Source organism: Lathyrus oleraceus, chromosome 5 (assembly GCF_024323335.1).
Source record: "Lathyrus oleraceus cultivar Zhongwan6 chromosome 5, CAAS_Psat_ZW6_1.0, whole genome shotgun sequence".
In the NCBI taxonomy this organism is placed as follows: domain Eukaryota; kingdom Viridiplantae; phylum Streptophyta; class Magnoliopsida; order Fabales; family Fabaceae; genus Lathyrus; species Lathyrus oleraceus.
In genome coordinates this window covers 285,481,024-285,491,441 of record NC_066583.1, presented here as the reverse complement: position 1 = coordinate 285,491,441, position 10,418 = coordinate 285,481,024, and the positions used below count along the sequence as shown (strand labels likewise).

The window sequence follows — 10,418 nt, the reverse complement described above, 5'->3', positions numbered from 1 at the left end:
AACGGATTTGATTTGATATAGTAATAATAAATGAAACTATGGAATCAAACGTTTGAGTTTTAAACTAGGGAAATAAAATTTAATATGAGGTAAAATAAGGAAATAAAATATATACATATAAGCCTTAAAATTTCTTTTATCGGTATATGTTTCAGTGACATTTTCTATGAATAAAATGACGTTGTATCATAACATATCAGTCAAAGGATAAGGATAGCCGATATCTTATAACAAGGCTTGTAATTTATTCTAAATTTCTAAACAATGGTATTTCCTTTCTACCAGAAAAGAGAAAGAGAAATTTTTCTTAAAAGAAAGTTAAAATTTACGCCGTTGCCGGGGGATCGAACCCGGGTCACCTGCGTGACAGGCAGGAATACTTACCACTATACTACAACGACTCAATTCTTCTGCATTTTAATGTATAATTTCTTAAAAGTACAAAAATGTATTGAGTATTCAATTAGTTTATATTGATATCATTAACATTCTCAAAATGAGGTAAATATAAATTGTTGTTGTAATCTTAATGCAATTAGTCCATCTTTTTCTTTGCTGTCAAGGAAAAGTGTTATGAGATTAACAACTAAAGTCATCAGTTGAGAACCAATATCGAGCCACATAGAGTTCCGCCCATTTTTTAAAGTAGTTTTAACGTCCGCCTTAATACCAATTAACTCATATATAAATAAATTAAAGTTACTGATGTTTAGATTAAAACAATTCCGTAAATTAGTATATTGGTTCTTAAAGATACCACATCTAGTAGAAGGACCTAGAAATTCTCTAGTTACACCATCATTAATGCATGTAATCCTATAAATTTTAATAGGGTTCCAACATTTGGTTTTTGGAACTATATGAGGATGAAACTAATCCATAGAATTTTAAGATTCAATACACGTGCAAAAATAAAGAAGAAGAATCAGAGAGGTTACTTGTCTCGGAAACATGAGAAACAATCAGGTTAATTAATTGAAGAATTTTTATGACTTGTTTTACCTTAAACACGCGCTTACTCCCGCATTGCCAAAAAATTTCAACATACTAATCATAACAAACAAAGTGACAAGTTTTCCTTGTTTGGACCATATTCTTTGACAAATTCTCCAAATACAAAGGGTATAACAAGAAAAAACATTAATCTGGATGGATTTCCTAGGTAATTTCCATAAAGTTAAAAAGATTTGAAATCTGATTACAAATAATGATTAGATTCTTTGTCACAATAACACAAATCAGATTTAGGGGCCATGTGAAATTCTCTAAATGATAGGTTCCCACAAATAGAACTCGATGATATATAATCCTCAAAATAATGAAATATTCAGAGGAATTGATTCCATAAAGTTTTAGCTCAAGGTAGTTATTGATCATTGGTGTTAATAGGATTATAAGATTATTTGAAACTCATATAACCATTACTACTATAACTCTACGATAGGAGGTCACCCATAATATTATTTGAATTTGTAATATGATGGCTTGTAGATACATATGATGGACAAGTCTGAATGTTTAAATAAGGAAAAATCAAATTATTTCTTTTAATGATATATTTCACATTAGCGTCGAAGAAATGATAAACAAAAAGGTCAATATTGGGAGTTTTAAATACAAGGTATTTGTTCCAAGAATTCATTCAAAACATGATCATGTCTCTCCTACAAAGAAACCGACTACTGTCATCAAATACGATATCCACGTTCCTCTTAATACCATAACATATAGTCGATCAACGTGGTAGCTAATATAAACTTATTCCTGATCACTCTAGCTCTAAGGGTATTGTCACCTTGGATTTTGTAAGTAATAAACACCATATCAAATTTAATGGAGTCTTCCTCATTCAATTTATGAGGGACCCAACACTCAAAACTCCCCCCTTATTGAGTAGTACAGACATTGTTCCACGTCACAATAAGATTCTTTTACTTAATAAAACCACCTTCCAAAATATAGTATATAATCCATTTATCAATTTCCTTCAAAAGGCTGTCGTGCCAAGAATACTCCACGAACCCATAGTCAAGCATGCTTTGAATGATACTCTTGAATAATTTATTTCTACTAGTAGTAGATACCAAATAAGGTTTTGAAGCAGATAACTACGGTTTTATCCTGCCAGCAATGAGCAGTGACTAAGTAGCTTTGACCTTATCTATAAAATTAGGAATACTTAAGCAAACAAAAGAAATGTTAATGATAGAGAAGCCAAGAGTCTCAGAGATGACGAGAAGCATATGATGAGAAATAAAATTTGTATAAATAGTAGACTTGACAGTATTGACTGTATGGCGATAAATATCAACGCACATATTGAATAAGTGTGACAAGTTTTGAATGTTGTATTTGGTTCTTCTGCAAAAATCCATCACATCCTCACCATAAAGAATAAGAGACGGGGTGAAGCTGCCAATAGGATTTCTAGTTTGATACTTATTAACCTTATTCATAAATTTAGATGTCCCTCAATTAAGAACCTCTTATATGAGACAAAAAAGAAGAGGAGACGAGGGATTCCCATTTGTCTCTCCTGGGTCAAATAGCCTACTAAAATACTCACAAAAATATAAGTTTTGTTATTTTCTCTTCACATCCAATATTGGGGAAAGAATCGTCACATTTTCCCCAAATTGTCCCTATCTGGACATTTTAGAACGGATTTGATTTGATATAGTAATAATAAATGAAACTATGGAATCAAACGTTTGAGTTTTAAACTAGGGAAATAAAATTTAATATGAGGTAAAATAAGGAAATAAAATATATACATATAAGCCTTAAAATTTCTTTTATCGGTATATGTTTCAGTGACATTTTCTATGAATAAAATGACGTTGTATCATAACATATCAGTCAAAGGATAAGGATAGCCGATATCTTATAACAAGGCTTGTAATTTATTCTAAATTTCTAAACAATGGTATTTCCTTTCTACCAGAAAAGAGAAAGAGAAATTTTTCTTAAAAGAAAGTTAAAATTTACGCCGTTGCCGGGGATCGAACCCGGGTCACCTGCGTGACAGGCAGGAATACTTACCACTATACTACAACGACTCAATTCTTCTGCATTTTTAATGTATAATTTCTTAAAAGTACAAAAATGTATTGAGTATTCAATTAGTTTATATTGATATCATTAACATTCTCAAAATGAGGTAAATATAAATTGTTGTTGTAATCTTAATGCAATTAGTCCATCTTTTTCTTTGCTGTCAAGGAAAAGTGTTATGAGATTAACAACTAAAGTCATCAGTTGAGAACCAATATCGAGCCACATAGAGTTCCGCCCATTTTTTAAAGTAGTTTTAACGTCCGCCTTAATACCAATTAACTCATATATAAATAAATTAAAGTTACTGATGTTTAGATTAAAACAATTCCGTAAATTAGTATATTGGTTCTTAAAGATACCACATCTAGTAGAAGGACCTAGAAATTCTCTAGTTACACCATCATTAATGCATGTAATCCTATAAATTTTAATAGGGTTCCAACATTTGGTTTTTGGAACTATATGAGGATGAAACTAATCCATAGAATTTTAAGATTCAATACACGTGCAAAAATAAAGAAGAAGAATCAGAGAGGTTACTTGTCTCGGAAACATGAGAAACAATCAGGTTAATTAATTGAAGAATTTTTATGACTTGTTTTACCTTAAACACGCGCTTACTCCCGCATTGCCAAAAAACTTCAACATACTAATCATAACAAACAAAGTGACAAGTTTTCCTTGTTTGGACCATATTCTTTGACAAATTCTCCAAATACAAAGGGTATAACAAGAAAAAACATTCATCTGGATGGATTTCCTAGGTAATTTCCATAAAGTTAAAAAGATTTGAAATCTGATTACAAATAATGATTAGATTCTTTGTCAGAATAACACAAATCAGATTTAGGGGCCATGTGAAATTCTCTAAATGATAGGTTCCCACAAATAGAACTCGATGATTATAATCCTCAAAATAATGAAATATTCAGAGGAATTGATTCCATAAAGTTTTAGCTCAAGGTAGTTATTGATCATTGGTGTTAATAGGATTATAAGATTATTTGAAACTCATATAACCATTACTACTATAACTCTATGATAGGAGGTCACCCATAATATTATTTGAATTTGTAATATGATGGCTTGTAGATACATATGATGGACAAGTCTGAATGTTTAAATAAGGAAAAATCAAATTATTTCTTTTAATGATATATTTCACATTAGCGTCGAAGAAATGATAAACAAAAAGGTCAATATTGGGAGTTTTAAATACAAGGTATTTGTTCCAAGAATTCATTCAAAACATGATCATGTCTCTCCTACAAAGAAACCGACTACTGTCATCAAATACGATATCCACGTTCCTCTTAATACCATAACATATAGTCGATCAACGTGGTAGCTAATATAAACTTATTCCTGATCACTCTAGCTCTAAGGGTATTGTCACCTTGGATTTTGTAAGTAATAAACACCATATCAAATTTAATGGAGTCTTCCTCATTCAATTTATGAGGGACCCAACACTCAAAACTCCCCCCTTATTGAGTAGGACAGACATTGTTCCACGTCACAATAAGATTCTTTTACTTAATAAAACCACCTTCCAAAATATAGTATATAATCCATTTATCAATTTCCTTCAAAAGGCTGTCGTGCCAAGAATACTCCACGAACCCATAGTCAAGAATGCTTTGAATGATACTCTTGAATAATTTATTTCTACTAGTAGTAGATACCAAATAAGGTTTTGAAGCAGATAACTACGGTTTTATCCTGCCAGCAATGAGCAGTGACTAAGTAGCTTTGACCTTATCTATAAAATTAGGAATACTTAAGCAAACAAAAGAAATGTTAATGATAGAGAAGCCAAGAGTCTCAGAGATGACGAGAAGCATATGATGAGAAATAAAATTTGTATAAATAGTAGACTTGACAGTATTGACTGTATGGCGATAAATATCAACGCACATATTGAATAAGTGTGACAAGTTTTGAATGTTGTATTTGGTTCTTCTGCAAAAATCCATCACATCCTCACCATAAAGAATAAGAGACGGGGTGAAGCTTCCAATAGGATTTCTAGTTTGATACTTATTAACCTTATTCATAAATTTAGATGTCCCTCAATTAAGAACCTCTTATATGAGACAAAAAAGAAGAGGAGACGATGGATTCCCATTTGTCTCTCCTGGGTCAAATAGCCTACTAAAATACTCACAAAAATATAAGTTTTGTTATTTTCTCTTCACATCCAATATTGGGGAAAGAATCGTCACATTTTCCCCAAATTGTCCCTATCTGGACATTTTAGAACGGATTTGATTTGATATAGTAATAATAAATGAAACTATGGAATCAAACGTTTGAGTTTTAAACTAGGGAAATAAAATTTAATATGAGGTAAAATAAGGAAATAAAATATATACATATAAGCCTTAAAATTTCTTTTATCGGTATATGTTTCAGTGACATTTTCTATGAATAAAATGACGTTGTATCATAACATATCAGTCAAAGGATAAGGATAGCCGATATCTTATAACAAGGCTTGTAATTTATTCTAAATTTCTAAACAATGGTATTTCCTTTCTACCAGAAAAGAGAAAGAGAAATTTTTCTTAAAAGAAAGTTAAAATTTACGCCGTTGCCGGGGATCGAACCCGGGTCACCTGCGTGACAGGCAGGAATACTTACCACTATACTACAACGACTCAATTCTTCTGCATTTCTAATGTATAATTTCTTAAAAGTACAAAAATGTATTGAGTATTCAATTAGTTTATATTGATATCATTAACATTCTAAAAATGAGGTAAATATAAATTGTTGTTGTAATCTTAATGCAATTAGTCCATCTTTTTCTTTGCTGTCAAGGAAAAGTGTTATGAGATTAACAACTAAAGTCATCAGTTGAGAACCAATATCGAGCCACATAGAGTTCCGCCCATTTTTTAAAGTAGTTTTAACGTCCGCCTTAATACCAATTAACTCATATATAAATAAATTAAAGTTACTGATGTTTAGATTAAAACAATTCCGTAAATTAGTATATTGGTTCTTAAAGATACCACATCTAGTAGAAGGACCTAGAAATTCTCTAGTTACACCATCATTAATGCATGTAATCCTATAAATTTTAATAGGGTTCCAACATTTGGTTTTTGGAACTATATGAGGATGAAACTAATCCATAGAATTTTAAGATTCAATACACGTGCAAAAATAAAGAAGAAGAATCAGAGAGGTTACTTGTCTCGGAAACATGAGAAACAATCAGGTTAATTAATTGAAGAATTTTTATGACTTGTTTTACCTTAAACACGCGCTTACTCCCGCATTGCCAAAAATTTTCAACATACTAATCATAACAAACAAAGTGACAAGTTTTCCTTGTTTGGACCATATTCTTTGACAAATTCTCCAAATACAAAGGGTATAACAAGAAAAAACATTAATCTGGATGGATTTCCTAGGTAATTTCCATAAAGTTAAAAAGATTTGAAATCTGATTACAAATAATGATTAGATTCTTTGTCACAATAACACAAATCAGATTTAGGGGCCATGTGAAATTCTCTAAATGATAGGTTCCCACAAATAGAACTCGATGATATATAATCCTCAAAATAATGAAATATTCAGAGGAATTGATTCCATAAAGTTTTAGCTCAAGGTAGTTATTGATCATTGGTGTTAATAGGATTATAAGATTATTTGAAACTCATATAACCATTACTACTATAACTCTACGATAGGAGGTCACCCATAATATTATTTGAATTTGTAATATGATGGCTTGTAGATACATATGATGGACAAGTCTGAATGTTTAAATAAGGAAAAATCAAATTATTTCTTTTAATGATATATTTCACATTAGCGTCGAAGAAATGATAAACAAAAAGGTCAATATTGGGAGTTTTAAATACAAGGTATTTGTTCCAAGAATTCATTCAAAACATGATCATGTCTCTCCTACAAAGAAACCGACTACTGTCATCAAATACGATATCCACGTTCCTCTTAATACCATAACATATAGTCGATCAACGTGGTAGCTAATATAAACTTATTCCTGATCACTCTAGCTCTAAGGGTATTGTCACCTTGGATTTTGTAAGTAATAAACACCATATCAAATTTAATGGAGTCTTCCTCATTCAATTTATGAGGGACCCAACACTCAAAACTCCCCCCTTATTGAGTAGTACAGACATTGTTCCACGTCACAATAAGATTCTTTTACTTAATAAAACCACCTTCCAAAATATAGTATATATTCCATTTATCAATTTCCTTCAAAAGGCTGTCGTGCCAAGAATACTCCACGAACCCATAGTCAAGCATGCTTTGAATGATACTCTTGAATAATTTATTTCTACTAGTAGTAGATACCAAATAAGGTTTTGAAGCAGATAACTACGGTTTTATCCTGCCAGCAATGAGCAGTGACTAAGTAGCTTTGACCTTATCTATAAAATTAGGAATACTTAAGCAAACAAAAGAAATGTTAATGATAGAGAAGCCAAGAGTCTCAGAGATGACGAGAAGCATATGATGAGAAATAAAATTTGTATAAATAGTAGACTTGACAGTATTGACTGTATGGCGATAAATATCAACGCACATATTGAATAAGTGTGACAAGTTTTGAAGGTTGTATTTGGTTCTTCTGCAAAAATCCATCACATCCTCACCATAAAGAATAAGAGACGGGGTGAAGCTGCCAATAGGATTTCTAGTTTGATACTTATTAACCTTATTCATAAATTTAGATGTCCCTCAATTAAGAACCTCTTATATGAGGCAAAAAAGAAGAGGAGACGAGGGATTCCCATTTGTCTCTCCTGGGTCAAATAGCCTACTAAAATACTCACAAAAATATAAGTTTTGTTATTTTCTCTTCACATCCAATATTGGGGAAAGAATCGTCACATTTTCCCCAAATTGTCCCTATCTGGACATTTTAGAACGGATTTGATTTGATATAGTAATAATAAATGAAACTATGGAATCAAACGTTTGAGTTTTAAACTAGGGAAATAAAATTTAATATGAGGTAAAATAAGGAAATAAAATATATACATATAAGCCTTAAAATTTCTTTTATCGGTATATGTTTCAGTGACATTTTCTATGAATAAAATGACGTTGTATCATAACATATCAGTCAAAGGATAAGGATAGCCGATATCTTATAACAAGGCTTGTAATTTATTCTAAATTTCTAAACAATGGTATTTCCTTTCTACCAGAAAAGAGAAAGAGAAATTTTTCTTAAAAGAAAGTTAAAATTTATTATTTTTCAAATTAAAATAAATTCTATCCAAATCAAAATATAAAGAATGGAAATAAAATACGCCGTTGCCGGGGATCGAACCCAGGTCACCTGCGTGACAGGCAGGAATACTTACCACTATACTACAACGACTCAATTCTTCTGCATTTTTAATGTATAATTTCTTAAAAGTACAAAAATGTATTGAGTATTCAATTAGTTTATATTGATATCATTAACATTCTCAAAATGAGGTAAATATAAATTGTTGTTGTAATCTTAATGCAATTAGTCCATCTTTTTCTTTGCTGTCAAGGAAAAGTGTTATGAGATTAACAACTAAAGTCATCAGTTGAGAACCATTATCGAGCCACATAGAGTTCCGCCCATTTTTTAAAGTAGTTTTAACGTCCGCCTTAATACCAATTAACTCATATATAAATAAATTAAAGTTACTGATGTTTAGATTAAAACAATTCCGTAAATTAGTATATTGGTTCTTAAAGATACCACATCTAGTAGAAGGACCTAGAAATTCTCTAGTTACACCATCATTAATGCATGTAATCCTATAAATTTTAATAGGGTTCCAACATTTGGTTTTTGGAACTATATGAGGATGAAACTAATCCATAGAATTTTAAGATTCAATACACGTGCAAAAATAAAGAAGAAGAATCAGAGAGGTTACTTGTCTCGGAAACATGAGAAACAATCAGGTTAATTAATTGAAGAATTTTTATGACTTGTTTTACCTTAAACACGCGCTTACTCCCGCATTGCCAAAAATTTTCAACATACTAATCATAACAAACAAAGTGACAAGTTTTCCTTGTTTGGACCATATTCTTTGACAAATTCTCCAAATACAAAGGGTATAACAAGAAAAACATTCATCTGGATGGATTTCCTAGGTAATTTCCATAAAGTTAAAAAGATTTGAAATCTGATTACAAATAATGATTAGATTCTTTGTCACAATAACACAAATCAGATTTAGGGGCCATGTGAAATTCTCTAAATGATAGGTTCCCACAAATAGAACTCGATGATATATAATCCTCAAAATAATGAAATATTCAGAGGAATTGATTCCATAAAGTTTTAGCTCAAGGTAGTTATTGATCATTGGTGTTAATAGGATTATAAGATTATTTGAAACTCATATAACCATTACTACTATAACTCTACGATAGGAGGTCACCCATAATATTATTTGAATTTGTAATATGATGGCTTGTAGATACATATGATGGACAAGTCTGAATGTTTAAATAAGGAAAAATCAAATTATTTCTTTTAATGATATATTTCACATTAGCGTCGAAGAAATGATAAACAAAAAGGTCAATATTGGGAGTTTTAAATACAAGGTATTTGTTCCAAGAATTCATTCAAAACATGATCATGTCTCTCCTACAAAGAAACCGACTACTGTCATCAAATACGATATCCACGTTCCTCTTAATACCATAACATATAGTCGATCAACGTGGTAGCTAATATAAACTTATTCCTGATCACTCTAGCTCTAAGGGTATTGTCACCTTGGATTTTGTAAGTAATAAACACCATATCAAATTTAATGGAGTCTTCCTCATTCAATTTATGAGGGACCCAACACTCAAAACTCCCCCCTTATTGAGTAGTACAGACATTGTTCCACGTCACAATAAGATTCTTTTACTTAATAAAACCACCTTCCAAAATATAGTATATAATCCATTTATCAATTTCCTTCAAAAGGCTGTCGTGCCACGAATACTCCACGAACCCATAGTCAAGCATGCTTTGAATGATACTCTTGAATAATTTATTTCTACTAGTAGTAGATACCAAATAAGGTTTTGAAGCAGATAACTACGGTTTTATCCTGCCAGCAATGAGCAGTGACTAAGTGTAACACCTCAAAATTTGCCCTCCTCTCTTGGGACTAGCATTAACATATTGCATTACATTTTTAGGTCATTAGGCATTGCATATTGCATATCATGTGGTTACATTGTGCAAGCCATTCTCCCAAGTCTTGATCAGAAGATGGAGAAGTCAAAGTGCAAGCCTAGGGTTTATTGACTGATCATGGCCATCTGAGGATTGGGCTATGAAGTAGGGTTTCATGATTCTCAATGGATGT

General features: G+C 31.3%; 4 non-coding genes across 4 annotated transcripts; all 4 read right to left on the bottom strand.

Moving 5' to 3' along the window:
- Positions 1 to 328: 328 nt before the first annotated feature.
- TRNAD-GUC (transfer RNA aspartic acid (anticodon GUC)) lies at positions 329 to 401 on the bottom strand. Its single transcript has one exon. It is a non-coding gene; the product is annotated as a tRNA-Asp (tRNA).
- A 2,586-nt stretch (positions 402 to 2,987) lies between these two features.
- On the bottom strand, positions 2,988 to 3,059 carry TRNAD-GUC (transfer RNA aspartic acid (anticodon GUC)). The gene has a single exon. It is a non-coding gene; the product is annotated as a tRNA-Asp (tRNA).
- Positions 3,060 to 5,645: 2,586 nt separating this feature from the next.
- On the bottom strand, positions 5,646 to 5,717 carry TRNAD-GUC (transfer RNA aspartic acid (anticodon GUC)). Its single transcript has one exon. It is a non-coding gene; the product is annotated as a tRNA-Asp (tRNA).
- Positions 5,718 to 8,365: 2,648 nt separating this feature from the next.
- On the bottom strand, positions 8,366 to 8,437 carry TRNAD-GUC (transfer RNA aspartic acid (anticodon GUC)). Its single transcript has one exon. It is a non-coding gene; the product is annotated as a tRNA-Asp (tRNA).
- Between the last annotated feature and the right edge of the window lie 1,981 nt (positions 8,438 to 10,418).